The following is a 17,688-nucleotide window of genomic DNA, read 5'->3' as shown; positions in this document are numbered from 1 at the left end:
AAAAAAATACAAACTTAAATCAAAATAAAAGAAAGGAAATAATACAGATTATAGTAGAAATGATACAAAGAGTAGGAAAACAATGCATACCATAAACAATACTAGAAATTAGTACTTTGAAAAGATCAATAAAATTGACAAAACTTAGTTATAATGACCATTAAAAGATGTTCAGGCTGGGTGCAGTGGCTCACACCTGTAATCCCAGCACTTTGAGGGGCCAAGGAGGGCAAATCTCTTGAGCCCAGGAGCTCGAGACCAGCCTGGGCAACATGTTAAAACTTTGTCTCTACAATTAAAAAAAAAAAAGAAAGAAAATACAAAAATTAGCCAGGCTTGGTGGCACATGCCTGTAGTCCCAGATACTTGGGAGGCTGAGGAGGGAGGATTGTTTGAACCCAGGAACCAGAGGCTGCAGTGAGCTGTGATTGTGCCACTGCACTCCAGCCTAAGTTGACAGAATGAAACCCTGTCTTAAAAAAATAAAAAAAAGTGCAATTGACTTTTGACAAGTATACCAAAACCATTCAACGGAGAAAGAACAGTGTCTTCTAGAAATAATTCTAGAAAAATGGATATACACATGCAAAAGAATAAAGTTTGACCTTACCTTAAACTATATACAAAAGTTAGCTCAAAATGAAATAAAAAGACCTCAATTCAAGAGCTAAAATTATAAAACTCTGAATAAAACAAGGACAAACCTTCATGACCTTGGATTTGGCAATGTTTTCTTAAATACAACATCAAAGGCATAGACAACAAAAGAAAAAAAAGATAAATGAAACTTCATTAAAATTAAACATCTATGTGACTCAAAGGACACTATGAAGAGAGTGAAAAGACAAACCATAGAATGGAAAAAACTGCAAACCACATGTCTGATAAGGACCTAATACCAAAAATATATAAAATCTCTTACTACTCAACAGCCAAAAAGCAAACAGTTCAATTAAAAATTGGGCAAAGGACTTGAATAGAATTTCTCCAAAGAAGAAATAAATGGCTTATTAGCAAATGAAAAATTGCCAATTTCATTAGCCATTAGGAAAATACAAATTAAAATCATGAAATACCACTTCACAACTACAAGGACAACTATAATAAAAGAAAGCAAGAACAGAAAATAACAAGCATTGACAAAGATACAATAAAATTGAAGTTCTTATACATTTCTGATTAAAATGTCAAGTGGTAAAGGCACTGTGGAAAACAATTTGGCAGTTTCTCAAAAAGTTAAACAAAGAATTACCATGTGACCTACCAATTCCTTGCCTAGTAATATAACCAAAAGATCGGAAAACAGAGACTCAAATGGATACTTGTACACCACATTCATAGCAGCATTATAAAATGTAAAAAGAACCTAAGTGTCCATTAACAGATGTGTAAACAAAATGCAATCTATTTATGCAATGGAATATTACTCAGCCTTAAAAAGGAATGAAATGCTAACATGTGCTACAACATAGATGAACTTTGAAAATGTTATTCTAAGTTAAAAAAGCCAAATAGAAAAGAAGAAATATTATGTGATTTCACTTATATAAGGTATCTAGAATAGGCAAATTCATAGATAAAGAAGGCAGATTATAGATTACCAGGGGCTGTGATAGGGAGGAATGGAGATGTATCACTTAATAGGTGTGAAGTTCCTGTTACAGTGATGAAAATGTTTTGAAATAACTGTAGATAGTGTTGATAAATGTACAACATTGCGAATATAATTGATGCCACTGAGTTATACACTTAAAATACTTAAAAACGGCAAATTTTGTTATATATATTTTACCACAATAAAAAAAATTGCATAGTGTTATCCTTCCTGCATTAGTCTTTTCTGAAACTATTTGATCTCTCTCATTTGCTTCTCCACGTAAATTTTCTAATAAGCTTTTCTATATCTACAAATAATTCTGTTGGGATTTGGATAAGAATTACATTAGACTTACAGATTTGGGAAGTACTGACACCTTTACTATGAAGATAAACACAGTATGTTTGTCCGTTTATTTTGTTACTCTTTGATTTCTTTCATTTATATTTTGTAGTTTTCACTAAACAGAATCTGAGAAGGCTTTGTTAGAATATCTATTTTAGCTATGTCCTTTTCGGGTTTTTTAGTAACTATAAATGTCAGGCCTCTGAGCCCAAGCCAAGCCATCGCATCCCCTGTGACCTGCACGTATATGCCCAGATGGCCTGAAGTAACTAAAGAATCACAAAAGAAGTGAATATGCCCTGCCCCACCTTAACTGATGACATTCCACCACAAAAGAAGTGTAAATGGCCGGTCCTTGCCTTAACTGATGACATTACCTTGTGAAAGTCCTTTTCCTGGCTCATCCTGGCTCAAAAACACCCCCACTGAGCACCTTGCGACCCCACTCCTGCCCACTGAGCACCTTGGGACCCCCACTCCTGCCTGCCAGAGAACAAACCCCCTTTGACTGTAATTTTCCTTTACCTACCCAAATCCTATAAAACGGCCCCACCCCTATCTCCCTTCGCTGACTCTCTTTTTGGACTCAGCCCGCCTGCACCCAGGTGAAATAAACAGCTTTATTGCTCACACAAAGCCTGTTTGGTGGTCTCTTCACACAGACGCGCATGAAATTTGGTGCCGTGACTTGGATCGGGGGACCTCCCTTGGGAGATCAATCCCCTGTCCTCCTGCTCTTTGCTCCGTGAGAAAGATCCACCTAGGACCTCAGGTCCTCAGACCCACCAGCCCAAGAAACATCTCACCAATTTCAAATCCGGTAAGCGGCCTCTTTTTACTCTCTTCTCCAACCTCCCTCACTATCCCTCAACCTCTTTCTCCTTTCAATCTTGGCGCCACACTTCAATCTCTCCCTTCTCTTAATTTCAATTCATTCCATTTTCTGGTAGAGACAAAAGAGACATGTTTTATCCATGAACCCAAAACTCCAGTGCCAGTCCCGGACTGGGAAGGCAGGCTTCCCTTGGTGTTTAATCATTGCAGGGACACCTCTCTGATTACACACTCACGTTTCAAGGGTGTCAGACCACGCAGGGACGCCTGCCTTGGTCCTTCACCATTAGCGGCAAGTCCTGCTTTCCTGGGGCAGGGGCAAGTACCCCTCAACCCCTTCTCCTTCACCCTTAGCGGCAAGTCCCGCTTTCCTAGGGGGCGAGAAGCCCCCAATCGCTTATTTCCGCACCCCAACACCTCTTATCTCTGTGCCCCAATCCCTTATTTCTGCACCTGACCTCTTATCTCTGTGCCCCAATCCCTTATTTCCGTGCCCCCACCCCTTCTCTGCTTTTCTGGAGGGCAAGAACCCCCCACCCCTTCTCTGTGTCTCTACTCTTTTCTCTGGGCTTGCCTCCTTCACTATGGGTAACCTTCCACCCTCCATTCGTCCTTCTACTCCCTTGGCCTGTGTTCTCAAAAACTTAAAACCTCTTAAACTCACACCTGACCTAAAACCTAAATGCCTTATTTTCTTCTGCAATGCCGCTTGACCCCAATACAAACTCGACAGTAGTTCCAAATAGCCAGAAAATGGCACTTTGAATTTTTCCATCCTGCAAGATCTAAATAATTCTTGTCGTAAAATAGGCAAATGGTCTGAGGTGCCTGACGTCCAGGCATTCTTTTACACATCAGTCCCTTCCTAGTCTCTGTGCCCAGTGCAACTTGTCCCAAATCTTCCTTCTTTCCCTCCCGCCTGTCCCCTCAGTACCAACCCCAAGCGTCACTGAGTCTTTCTAATCTTCCTTTTCTACAGACCCATCTGACCTCTCCCTTCCTCCCCAGGCTGCTCCTCACCGGGCCGAGCTAGGTCCCAATTCTTCCTCAGCCTCCGCTCCTCCACCCTATAATCTTTTTATCACCTCCCCTCCTCACACCTGGTCCGGCTTACAGTTTCGTTCTGTGACTAGCCCTCCCCCTCCTGCCCAGCAATTTACTCTTAAAAAGGTGGCTGGAGCCAAAGGCATAGTCAAGGTTAATGCTCTTTTTCTTTATCCCAAATCGGATAGCGTTTAGGCTCTTTTTCATCAAATATAAAAATCCAGCCCAGTTCATGACTTGTTTGGCAGCAACCCTGAGACACTTTACAGCCCTAGACCCTAAAAGGTCAAAAGGCCGTCTTATTCTCAAAATGCATTTTATTACCCAATCTGCTCCCGACATTAAATAAAACTCCAAAAATTAAATTCCGGCCCTCAAACCCCACAACAGGATTTAATTAACCTCGCCTTCAAGGTGTACAATAATAGAAAAGAGTTGCAATTCCTTGCCTCCACTGTGAGACAAACCCCAGCCACATCTCCAGCACACAAGAACTTCCAAACACCTGAACCGCAGCGGCCAGGTGTTCCTCCAGAACCTCCTCCCCCAGGAGCTTGCAACACGTGCTGGAAATCTGGCCACTGGGCCAAGGAATGCCCGCAGCCCGGGATTCCTCCTAAGCCACGTCCCATCTGTGTGGGACCCCAGTGAAAATCGGACTATTCAACTCACCTGGCAGCCACTCCCAGAGCCCCTGGAACTCTGGCCCAAGGCTCTCTGACTGACGCCTTCCCAGATCTTCTCGGCTTAGCGGCTGAAGACGGACACTGCCCGATCGCCTCGGAAGCCCCCTAGACCATCACTGACGCCGAACTGCCGGTAACTCTCACAGTGGAAGGTAAGCCCGTCCCCTTCTTAATCAATACGGAGGCTACCCACTCCACATTACCTTCTTTTCAAGGGCCCGTTTCCCTTGCCTCCATAACTGTTGTGGGTATTGACGGCCAGGCTTCTAAACCTCTGAAAACTCCACAACTCTGGTGCCAACTTAGACAATACTCTTTTAGGCACTCCTTTTTAGTTATCCGCACCTGCCCAGTTCCCTTATTAGGCTGAGACACTTTAACTAAATTATCTGCTTCCCTGACTATTCCTGGACTACAGATATATCTCATTGCTGCCCTTCTTCCCAATCCAAAGCCTCCTTTGTGTCCTCTTGTATTCCCCCCCACACCTTAACCCACAAGTATAAGATACCTCTACTCCCTCCTTGGCGACCGATCATGCACCCCTTACCATCTCATTAAAACCTAATCACTCAACGCCAATATCCCATTCTGCAGCACGCTTTAAAAAGATTACAGCCTGTTAACACTTGCCTGCTACAGCATGGCCTTTTAAAGCCTATAAACTCTCCTTACAATTCCCCCATTTTACCTCTCCTAAAACCAGACAAGCCTTACAAGTTAGTTCAGGATCTGCTCCTTGTCAACCAAATTGTTTTGCCTATCCACCCCGTGGTGCCAAACCCATATACCCTCCTACCCTCAATACCTGCCTCTACAACCCATTGTTCTGTTCTAGATCTCAGACATGCTTTCTTTAGTATTCCTTTGCACCCTTAATCCCAGCCTCTCTTCGCTTTCACTTGGACTGAGCCTGACACCCATCAAGCTCAGCAAATTACCTAGGCTGTACTGCCGCAAAGCTTCACAGACAGCCCCCATTACTTCAATCAAGCCCAAATTTCTTCCTCATCTGTTACCTATCTCAGCATAATTCTCATAAAAACAAACGTGCTCTCCCTGCCAATTGTGTCCTACTGATCTCTCAAACCCCAGCACCTTCTACCAAACAACAACTCCTTTCCTTCCTAGGCATGGTTAGCGTGGTCAGAATTCTTACACAAGAGCCAGGACCACACCCTATTATAGCCTTTCTGTCCAAACAACTTGACCTTACTGTTTAGCCTAGCCCTCATGTCTGCGTGCAGCAGCTGCCGCTGCATTAATACTTTTAGAGGCCCTCAAAATCACAAACTATGCTCAACTCACTCTCTACAGTTCTCATAACTTCCAAAGTCTATTTTCTTCCTCATACCTGACGCATATACTTTCTGCTTCCCGGCTCCTTCAGCTATACTCACTCTTTGTTGAGTCTCCCACAATTACCGTTGTTCTTGGCCCAGACTTCAATCCGGCCTCCCACATTATTCCTGATACCACACCTGACCCCCCATGACTGTATCTCTCTGATCCACCTGACATTCACCCCATTTCCCCAAATTTCCTTCTTTCCTGTTCCTCACCCTGATCATGCTTGATTTATTGATGGTGGTTCCACCAGGCCTAATGGCCACACACCAGCAAAGGCAGGCTATGCTATAGTACAAGCCACTAGCCTGCCTCTTAGAACCTCTCATTTCCTTTCCATCGTGGAAATCTATCCTCAAGGAAATAACTTCTCAGTGTTCCATCTGCTATTCTACTACTCCTCAGGGATTATTCAGGCCCCCTCCCTTCCCTACACATCAAGCTCGAGGATTTGCCCCACCCAGGACTGGCAAATTAGCTTTACTCAACATGCCTTGAGTCAGATAACTAAAATACCTCTTAGTCTAGGTAGATACTTTCACTAGATAGGTAGAGGCCTTTCCTACAGGGTCTGAGAAGGCCACCGCAATCATTTCTTCCCTTCTGTCAGACATAATTCCTCAGTTTAGCCTTCCCACCTCAATACAGTCTGATAACAGACGAGCCTTTATTAGTCAAATCAGCCAAGCAGTTTTTCAGGCTCTTAGTATTCAGTGAAACCTTTATATCCCTTACGGTCCTCCGTCTTCAAGAAAAGTAGAATGGACTAAAGGTCTTTTAAAAACACACCTCACCAAGCTCAGTCACCAACTTAAAAAGGACTGGACAATACTTTTACCACTTTCCCTTCTCAGAATTCAGGCCTGTCCTTGGAATGCTACAGGGTACAGCCCATTTAAGCTCCGTATAGACGCTCCTTTTTATTAGGCCCCAGTCTCATTCCAGACACCAGACCAACTTAGACTGTGCCCCAAAAAATACTTATCATCCCTATTACCTTCTGTCTAGTCATACTCCTATTCACTGTTCTCAACTACTCATACATGCCCTGCTCTTGTTTACACTGCCGGTTTACACTGTTTTTCCAAGCCATCACAGCTGATATCTCTTGGTGCTATCCCCAAACTGCCACTCTTAACTCTTGAAGTAAATAAATAATCTTTGCTGGCAGGACTATGCTGAATCTCCTTAGGCACTCTCTAATCAGATATCCTCAGTCGTCCCAATTCTTAGACCTTTTATACCTGTTTTTCTCCTTCTGTTATTCCATTTAGTTTCTCAATTCATCCAAAACCATATCCAGGCCATCACCAATCATTCTATACGACAAATGTTTCTTCTAACATCCCCACAATATCACCCCTTACCACAAGACCTCCCTTCAGCTTAATCTCTCCTACTCTAGGTTCCCACGCCGCCCCTAATCCCGCTTGAAGCAGCCCTGAGAAACATTGTCCATTCTCTCTCCATACCCCCCAAAAATTTTCGCCGCCCCAACACTTCAACACTATTTTGTTTTATTTTTCTTATTAAGAAGGCAGGAATGTCAGGCCTCTGAGCCCAAGCCAAGCCATCGCATCCCCTGTGACCTGCACGTATATGCCCAGATGGCCTGAAGTAACTAAAGAATCACAAAAGAAGTGAATATGCCATGCCCCACCTTAACTGATGACATTCCACCACAAAAGAAGTGTAAATGGCCGGTCCTTGCCTTAACTGATGACATTACCTTGTGAAAGTCCTTTTCCTGGCTCATCCTGGCTCAAAAACACCCCCACTGAGCACCTTGCGACCCCCACTCCTGCCCACTGAGCACCTTGGGACCCCCACTCCTGCCTGCCAGAGAACAAACCCCCTTTGACTGTAATTTTCCTTTACCTACCCAAATCCTATAAAACGGCCCCACCCATATCTCCCTTCACTGACTCTCTTTTCGGACTCAGCCCGCCTGCACCCAGGTGAAATAAACAGCTTTATTGCTCACACAAAGCCTGTTTGGTGGTCTCTTCACAGGGACGCGCATGAAAATAAATGGTATGGTGCTTTTAATTTTGGTTTCCAATTTTCCACTGCTAGTATATACAGAGATGACTGGTTTTTGTATGTTGACTTTGCATCTTTCAACTGAGTTTTTTTTAAGACTCTGGAATTTTCCATCCAAGAGGCTAAATCAGGGAAGGCATTGATCCTCCCCTCGTTCTCTTTGTCTCCCATAGAACAGCTTGTGGGTAGAGGGTCAGGTGAACCAGCCCAGACGTGAGGGTCTAGGGGGTCATCTCACTTTGGAGGGAGCCCCACACAAAAGGCTTCTGCAGTTTTGTGGGCCCCGGGGGCTGAGAGCAGGGCTTGGGGGAAGCCTAGGAGTAGAAGAGCACTGAGTTCTGAGTTGGAGTAGGGCAAGTGTCTTTCAGGTCACCCCTCCCCTCGGAAGAAGGTCTTGTTCAAAATGCCTGAGGATGCCTCTGCAGCTGGCCTCCATATATGGCCACTTGGGCTGGAAATATAGCTATGAATGACAGCATGGCTGGGCAGGAGGCCTGAGTCCTTGACTGCAGCTCCCTGCAGAGCCTGCCATGCCCTGGCAGGCCCCCCAGTCTGATGTGGGCAGGGCAGGGCAGGGTCCCCAAGTCTGCTGTGCAGTGCCTCTGTGATTGCCCACGTGGGACCCGAGAGATGACACAGAGGGTTCTGGCCTCACCTCTTCCACTCGACTCCTGGATTTTTTAGGACTGAAGTGAGAAACATGGGCTATTTTATCAGGGACTGGAATAGGTTAGACTTTGAGGGGCTCTGTCAAGGGCTGGGTAATTAATTAGAGCCAACAGGGGACCAAAGACCCAGACTGGGATCACAGTCACTCTACGTAGGATGATGAGGCCCACCTGGAGGACTGGGTCTCAGTATGAGCTCTGTGTCTCAATACAGTGTCTACCAAACCAGGAAAGATGTCTCCTGGACTATCTGGCTCTGCTTTAGAGAGTTAAGAGCTTTAAAAAAAAAGTTTTTATATGAACCTTTTTAGCTGGCCTGAGGCAAGTGAGCTCTGACCAGTAAGATGAAGCTGTCATGTATGTCTCCCAGGGCTGAAGCATTGTCATGAAAATCAGATTCATACAGGAGAAATGTAATCCCAGAGGGCACACATGGTTCCTCTGCTTGGAAATAAAGAGTCTGTAATGTCATGGCACCCCAAGTAGGACATTTATTAATGAAGTAGTTAAGTTAACAGGGTTTTGAATGGAGTCTTTTATCACGGGGCCCCTTATCCTGGGCTTTTTAGTTTCATCTGAATAATTTAGTCCCTGGCTTTAGAGGAACTGCCTGAGGCAGTAGGTTTCACAGTTTTGTTTGTCTGTGACATCAGTTTATCAGCCTTGGGAGTGTAGATGTCATTTGGAGATGTTTTGCATGGCAGCTGAGACTGTCTCTCAGGGTCAGGGTTGCAGGCGTGGGTATAGGCTCAGCAGTCTGTCTGAACCCACAGCACTCACCGCTGCTGGGAGAGGCAGTGTGGCAAGGTTTTTGGTTTTTGTTTGTTTTGGAGGCATGGGAATGAGGAGAAAGCTTTACAGGGCATGTAGTTTGACAAAACAAAGATTATTAACGTCTTTTCTCTCCCCCGTACCTTTCTAGGAGTTGGGGTTTTGTGTTTCCTTTGGTGTTGGTTGTTGCTGTCATTAGTGTGTCTTCTTTAACAAAAACTTCGTATTCTTTAAAATTATTTTTTAATTTTTATTTAGATTTTTTTGTTTGGGAGAATTGTCATAGAGACAAAGTATTTTCACAGGAAAATATTTCTATATAACTTAAGTAGGAAAACACACCATGTTTAAGAATTGGCTAGCACAGAGGTTTCACTTTTTAAAAAATTTTTAAATGAGTTTCCATAACTTCTCACCCTCTGTTGTTTAAAAAACATTTTTTAAAAATTTATATAAAGTATTTAGAAATGGGTCAAAGGGGATAGAAGGCCCCTGCTGGGTCTTCCACGGAAACCACAGGGCCAGTGACTGTAGGAGGGCACACAGGTAAAGGATGGGCAGCCAGGCCCATCCAACTACGTGCCACAGCTGAGAAGTGCCCTCTTGGGGCACTGCTCACCTGAGATGTGTACTGCAGGTTGGGGTTAGTCTCCTCTTAGCAGCCACTTAAGCCTGTTTGTAAATCGTTTATTAAAATATTTCATCATCTCTGCAACTTGGGAGTGATGTGGAGATAAGACAGTCCACTCCATGCCCCATGATTGGCTATCATCAGATGCAATGTGTTGAGGAAACCTGATTAGGAAACAAACGTGATCTTGTAGGGCCTGAATAGTGTGGCCCAGGCCAGTGAAACGTTTGGAGATGGTGAGGCTGAACTTGGAGAAAGTGTCAACCACAGTCAGCATCCAGAGGAGCCCCAAAGGTGGGAAGAAGGGCCCAGTGGGATCCACCTGCCAAGAATGCCTGGGCCGTGTTTGTAGCCTAGGCCAGAGTCTGGCAAGGAGTATGGCTTTTCTATGCTGATCCAGCAGCTTCTGAGGACAGTGGCCATTGTGGCTGGATGCCCAGTCTAGCAAGTGTCTGGATATGCCTGGGCCACCTTCCTGTGGATCCAGGAGGCGAACAGTCACACATCTGCTCGCTCTGGGGCAGACACTTCAGTCTCCTCATTTCCTTGGCAAGCAGTCTGCTCATTGCTTATGTTTTCTCTTGTTGGCTCAGCAGCCTTTTTAGAGACTATTTACATTGGCAACAAAACGTTTATTAGGAGTGGAGCTAATTTTTATATAAATGTCTCATCCCCACAGGGTGGCTTGTTTGATGTCAGTCTGGGGCTGAGCCACAGCCCATGAGTCCACGAAACCACAACAGGGCTCCTTTGTGGGTGGCCTGTATAGCCATCAGAACCCCACAAAGCTCTGCCATGGAGCTGAATATCCCTTACCATGCTCTGTAAGAGACAGGCTTCTTTTAGGGCAGATGACAGGCACACCCTGTTCCAGCCCAGCAAAGGTTACCTGGGAGGAGTCATCAGTGAAGCAGGCCCACATGTGGTAAGAGAGGTCTCTATATCTGAGCCAGTGGAGACAGCATCTCCTTAGGTGATGTGCAGCGGAGGTGAAGGGACACTCCTGAGATCTTTCCATGAAGTTGCAGTATCCCAGCTAGCCTAAGTCATGCCTGCTCTTGTGGGTATCATTTTTGTTTTACTGTAGAAGATATCTGAGTTGTTCCCACTTAGTATTTTGAGACTTTTTTTAGACTCACAATATAATAGGGATTTGGAATTTTAAGATTATTTTACAACCATGGATTATGTGTTCAATATTTACAAAAGCCCAAGAACAGGACAGTAATTTTCTCTGAAAGGGTGTATAATTTTTAGCCAATGCTGGGAGCTTATGGGTCTCAAAGTGCAGCAGGGTCCTCTGGCCAGTGGTCGTGCATTTTGCCATAGGGTCTAATTGGCAAATGGGGAGTTGGGAAGGATGTTACCAAGACCTGTAACTTAAGTGGTAAAGTGGGGCTCACGGGGAAGGTGGCCTTGGTGGCCAGTTGAAGGGTCTCTAGGAAACTGGGTTGGTGGGGGCTCCACTCAAAGGTAGACGGGTCCCATCAAGAGCTCTGCATGGGTGCGCAAGAGTGCCAATGCCAGATGGTCTCAGTAATCACTGGGCTTTGTTTCTATTTGTCAAGGCAGAGAGGGCCAAATGCTTGGCAGTCATCTCTTCTGGAACGAGGCACTGTGTTCCTTAATCATTTTTCCTTGCAGGAATTTTACTTGGATATTAGGTTCTTGCTTTTTGTCTGTGTTAATGGATCAGCATGTAAACTCCTATCTCCTAGTGGCACTCTTCTGTCTAGTACTCAGAGGAAAAATTTTTCTTTCTGGACCTGCATTTTCAGAAAACAGAGTGAAAAATAAGTGTCAAGGGAATGACAAGGTGTATCAGCCATCTCAATGAAATGCTGTTATGTCTGATCATTTCCTGGTCCATGCTGTGCATGATGTCCGAGGCACATCTAGGCATACCTTTTGTCCTCAGCATTTCAAACTCTTAGTAGTTCACCCTTTATGAGCAAATAGCAGGTCCACTGGCCACCAGGGAAGCACTGTGGGGTGTTCAGATCTGTACCCGCCATTATTTCTGGTGTATTGCAATGCATCTGGTAGGAGGAAATACTGTAAATTTGGTCCAAATTGCACATAGTTGGCAGGCACTCTTCATTATTCATATTTGGGGTTGTGTTGTGCCTGTTTCCTGCTTTTTGAACTATGTCTCCTCTGCTTTTATACTTTCTGTTTGTTATTTGTTGCTTTCCAGACGTAGGGTAGATGAATCTTTTCTACTCCTCCATCTTAAATAAACCTTCAAAACATCACATATTTTAAACTTGGAAATATAATAATTACCTCAAAAGAAATGTTCAGACATTTCTTTTTAAAAGATACACCAAAATATTTTGGTTTATCTTTCTTGAACATTTCTCTGATAAAGGAAGATGCAAATGAAATTATTTTTGCAAAGAAAACTGCTTAATTTACTCTTTGTAGAGATCTATGAATGTAAAATTCATAAATTACAAAATTCATAGATTTCATAGATTCATTTATAGAATTTCATTCATAGATTCATATGAATGCATAGATTCATTCATAGAATTCATAGATTAATTATGAAATTTATATTATAAAATTCATAGATTCATTATGATTTCACAGAGAATCATAATTGTGGTAAAGATTTATCAAGTAATTATGGGTAAGTCTAGTATTGTTTATTTAATGCAATGCTTGAGTTACCAGAATAAGTATTAATTTTCAATTCAAACATTTTTCATGTAGCTTGTTTTCCAAAGTGAAATCTGAGTGGTGCTACTTTAAATGAATAGGGACAGAAATACTAAGTTTTAGATGCAGGATTACTTTATGTCCATTACTTTATAAACGACAACAGCCCTAGAAAGTACTCTTGTCCACATGGTACACACAAGGAAATTGAGAGTCAAAGCGCTTAAGACACTTGGCCAATCTCACATGAACAGTAGACAGACAAGTTGAAAGAAACCATCATCCCTGCTCTGAGTCCTTATAATAGCCTCCTAACTGGTCTCCCCTCTCCACTCTGTCTCACCCCTGCCACTTTGTTCTCCATCCAGCACTGAGCTTGCTATTAAAAACTTGTCATGTTGTGCTGAGAGAGTTGACTGTTGGGAGACAATTCCATGGATCACTTTTGTTTCTGCAAAGATTGGGCCTTCTGAGCAAAGACATGTTTAAATAGTAGACAGCTTTGGAAGCTAGAGGTGGTGTATCCCTGTACAGAAATTTTAAGAACCTACCACCACAGAGACATCCACGATAGTAAAAATAAAGCTCTCTTCTTTTCCTCCCGGAGATACCCGCTTACATTCCAGGGTAGTAAGTCATCTCTCTTCAGAGAGGAGGAAAGGCAAAAAAGCAAACATAGCAGCGCTATAAAAGCTCACAGCCACCTAACTGTGTGGTTCCTCTGCCATGATGCCCCGTTAGATCCCACCACCCATACAAGTGATGTGAGGTCCTCACTACACTCCTTGCAGAGCTTGGGGCATAGGAAACAGGGCAAGATGTTTCTGCAGCCGCTGACTTTGCTGTGAGTAATTAACGGTGCACGTCTTTGGTCAGCATACATGTAAAACATCGTGGCGGGTGAGTAGGGTCAAAGTTCAGATCCTTCACAGTTCCTGACTCAACACTCTCTTCTCTGCTTAAGCCTCCCACGGCCTTTCTACCCCATTCGAAGTAAATATGGAAGCCTTATGGCTCCCCCTACCCCCTTCACTGCACACTCACACACATTAGCTCTTTTACTTTCTCTTCTACGTGCTTGCTTTGCTCCAGCAACACTGGTTTCTTTGCTAACCCTTAAACCTAACAGGCAGCCGCTTGCCTTGAGAGTGCATTTGCTGTTCCCTCTGCCTGAGCTTCTCCCCCGTGTATGTGCCGGGCTCCCTTTCACCATTCCGACCTTTGTCTGAGCATCATGTTCACAACAAGTCTCTTCTGTGGCCAACTTTCACAACTGCAGCAACTCTCTCAATGCCCTTAAACTCCCACTGCTTTACTTTTACTCAACTTCACTTATTACATCTTTTACCTATTTATCTCATTTTTGTCCACTTCCCCTATCAGAATGACAACTCCATAAAGACAAGATTTTTGTCTCATTATTTATTGCTGTGTGCATCATCTAAAATAATAACTGGCTCATAGCAGGGACTCAAGAAATATTTGTCAAATGAATGAATACGTGTATAACTCTGAATCTACACTGTTTTCACTTCTACACTATCTCTAATTCTTTATTAATATCCTTTAATGGAAGAAAACTAACAATGTTTGGAGTGACAGCTACTTTAGATTTACCATTGAGAAAAGAAAATCATGAGTTGAAAAATGAAATAATACTAGTAAATATAATGGAGAAGAAGTAAAAATAAAGTGCAATCCTTGAAAAATTGCTAATTTCAGAAACAACTCGAAACCCATCCACAAGCACACTTGTTCTGGGCAGATAAGATGCTTTTAACCATCTTCATCTGGGAATTCCATCTTCTTGGGATCAACACACCTTTTTTTGCTAGACTATCAGGCAGCAATATTGAGTTCCAACATATCTGATTCTTAGTACTTCACTCCAAGCCAAGCTAATCAAGTAGCCTCAGTAGATGGCTGAAAAATTTGCTTTATTCACATTTTCTGGGCTGTGTCCAGAAACCCTTTCGTGTGTGCCCTTTCTTTTACAGGTGTGTTGTGAATTATTTGGAAATGATTCAGTTTTCAGAAGGAGCAACTGGCTAGGGTTCAAACTCTAGAGGTATGAACCAGTCAACATCTAGTAGTTTTCTGGTAGGTTCTATGGTTTTTCTTAAAAGATTAGGATGAGGAAACTTCAAAGAGAATTGATACTTCTTTGTAAGTTCTTGAGCAAGTCCTTAACCAATCTGGGCCCCAGCTTTCTCACACAAAAAACAGAGAGGGTAATATCTGGCTCAGAGGAGAGTCAAGAAAATTAAAGGAAGTAAAGTATGGAAGTTGCATTTTGTTATACAGATTCAAAGATTCAATATGACAGAAATGGAGAGAGAAGAGATATATGTATATAAAATACAGAAGTCATTTTCTCATCCACAATGAGATACATTTCCCCAAGTCCCAGCTAAATCCTGGAAGTTTTATATAATCAGTGTGACAGGAGGTGATCTGTGGTAAAATTAGACACATCCCAGGAAGTGCTCCTAATCACAATTGAAGAAATAATAGGAACTACTCACGTGACTATCACTCTGCAGTCAGGCAGCACCTATTTGACTTGTGAAAATCTTGATCCACTGAATCTTAAATATAAATTCAAGTTGCTGAGGCTTTCCTTACAGGTGTTTGAAAGACCTAGATCCTGCTTTTTGGGGCAGTGGAGTCAAACGAGCATTGCATGTATATGAGTGTGAGTGTGTGTGTGTTCTCAACTCTCTGCCTCTCCATTTTCCCTCTATACTTGAACAAATATGGAGAAGAGAGCAATGTCATCATATGAATTAGTAGAGAACGCAGTCTTTTCTACAGATGAAACCATTTATTCCATTTATTCTCTAACAAATAGATATATCATATCAAACTGGAAAATCAATGTGAAATAAAAATGTAAAAGAAAGGGTCTTTTCCAAGTCATTAACACAAAATATATTTTCCGAATATAGCAGCTGCAGCAAGGACAGCTCTCTACCCAATACCAGCTCTCATGAGCCCAGATATTGATCTCTAATCCTCTCCTCCCCTGGAAGAGATCAGGACTTCCTGATGGGTATTTATCTCATAATTCATAATTACATAATTCATGTAAAAATTTAAGATGTTTCCAGAAAATGTGGAGCTTCCACCCTTTAAGACTATTACTGGAAAAGCTGAAAATAGACAGCCAAATTTGGACAATTTGAGGAAACATCAAAATAATAATAGTTAATGGCATATTAACTTATATTAATTAAATTGATGAGGCATGATCTCATAATGACAAAAGAGAACTATTGATTTAAAAATGTAAAGAGATACCTGACATGGTGGCTCACACCTGAAATCTCAGGACTTTGAGGTCAGGAATTCGAGCCCAGCCTGGCCAACATGGTGAAACCCTGTCTCTACTAAAATACAAAAAAAAAAAAAAAATTAGCTGGTCATGGTAGCGGGTGCCTGTAATCCCAGCTACTCAGGAGGCTGAGGCAGGAGAATCACTTGAACCCGGGAGGCAGAGGTTGCAGTGGGCTATCGTACCACTGCACTCCAGCTTGGGTGACAGAGTAAGACTCTATCTTAAAAAAAAAAAAAGAAAAGAAAAGAAAAAGGAAATAGATAATTATAATAAAAAAGATGAGTATGATAGACATTTTTAATTCATTATTGATTTTAGTAAGTTATAGAGTTATTTGTGCATGTGCGTTTTTGGTTGCATCTAGTTAGTATATGTCTGTGTGTAAGGAATTTATTTGTACTAGTTTCTATGTGAGCAAGAATAAGCAATGACTGAGAACTGTCAATTAACCAGGTAGCCCTGCGAAACAAACACCCAGCCAGAACATTTAGATCAGAGCAAAGAGTGGTACCAGTAAGGGTGCTTCACAAGAACCCATCTCAGTGGTCTCGTCCAGTAACCAAATGGGTTTCACCGGTAAATTCCAAAGGTAGAATTAACTACAACCCTCTAAGTCAGGGCCATCCAAAGAAAGACACTCTAAGCCACCTGTGCAATTTAAAACTTTCTAGTGACCCAATTTTAAAAAAATAAAGTAAAATTAATCAAGTAAAATTAATTTTTACAAGCTATTTCATTTGTCCCAATATATTCAATGTAATAGCATTTTCAGTTGTGGCACTAGACACATTTTCAAAAGCTCAGTTGTCATACGTGGCTGTTCTGCAAAGAACTATTTAATCAGACTCACTCTTACTCTCCCAAGAGATGATAAATCTTTATAGCTGTGCTAATTAAGGAAACACTGATGTTTAGTAGTTACATGAACCAGGGTGATCTGTTTCGATGGTAGGCTCTGTGTGGGGCATGGTAAGGCATGAGAACATAGAGATCACTTGTCTCCACAGATTAAAAAGCAGAAGACACGCAGGACCAAGAGAGCCTGATGGTGTAAGAAGTGAAACCATGTCATAAACATGGCTACTCCACTGGCCTGAGGCCCAGCCTCGCCATGGACTGCACACCTGCTAGGGGAAATGCTCTGAGATAGTCCTGCTTTTTTTTTTCAGGGAGTGGGAATAGTAGTCATAAGAATATTGAAAACCTAGAAAGTCTTGAGAAAAAGCCCACAGGAAGGAGCATTAGCAATAACAGTAAAGAAGAAACAGAAGAAAAATGTTTTTAAAAATTAAATGCACTCTTATAAACATACAGTGGTAAGAATTCTCCTCTACCTATTGTGTCCAGAGTTGGTTCCTTCCGGTGGATTCGTGGTCTCGCTGACTTCAAGAATGGAGCTGCGGACTTTTGCCGTGAGTGTTTCAGCTCTTAAAGACGGGCCGGACACAAACAGTGAGCAGCAGCAAGATTTATTGTGAAGAATGAAAGACCAAAACTTCCACAATCTGGAAGAAGACCTGGGTTGCCTGTGCCGGCTGGGGGTGGCCAGCTTTTATTCCCTTATTTGTCCCCACCCATGTCCTGCTGATTGGTCCATTTTACAGAGTGCCCATTGGTCTATTTTACAGAGCACTGATTGGTCCATTTTACAGAGTGCTGATAGGTCCATTTTACAGAGCGCTGATTGATCCATTTTACAAACCTTGAGCTAGCTACAGAGC

At 42.6% G+C, this 17,688-nt stretch overlaps 1 long non-coding RNA gene across 1 annotated transcript in view; it reads right to left on the bottom strand.

The window, feature by feature from the left end:
* LOC134807649 (uncharacterized) overlaps positions 1 to 17,497 on the bottom strand; it is a 94,210-nt gene extending 76,713 nt beyond the window's left edge. The window contains exon 1 of the long non-coding RNA XR_010148643.1: positions 17,302 to 17,497. This is a non-coding gene — a long non-coding RNA (uncharacterized LOC134807649). The remainder of the gene's footprint in view (positions 1 to 17,301) is intronic.
* Between the last annotated feature and the right edge of the window lie 191 nt (positions 17,498 to 17,688).

The sequence above is a fragment of the Pan troglodytes genome, chromosome 11 (genome assembly GCF_028858775.2).
Source record: "Pan troglodytes isolate AG18354 chromosome 11, NHGRI_mPanTro3-v2.0_pri, whole genome shotgun sequence".
In the NCBI taxonomy this organism is placed as follows: domain Eukaryota; kingdom Metazoa; phylum Chordata; class Mammalia; order Primates; family Hominidae; genus Pan; species Pan troglodytes.
Note: the sequence above shows the minus strand (reverse complement) of the source record. Positions and strands in the feature narration are given on the sequence as shown.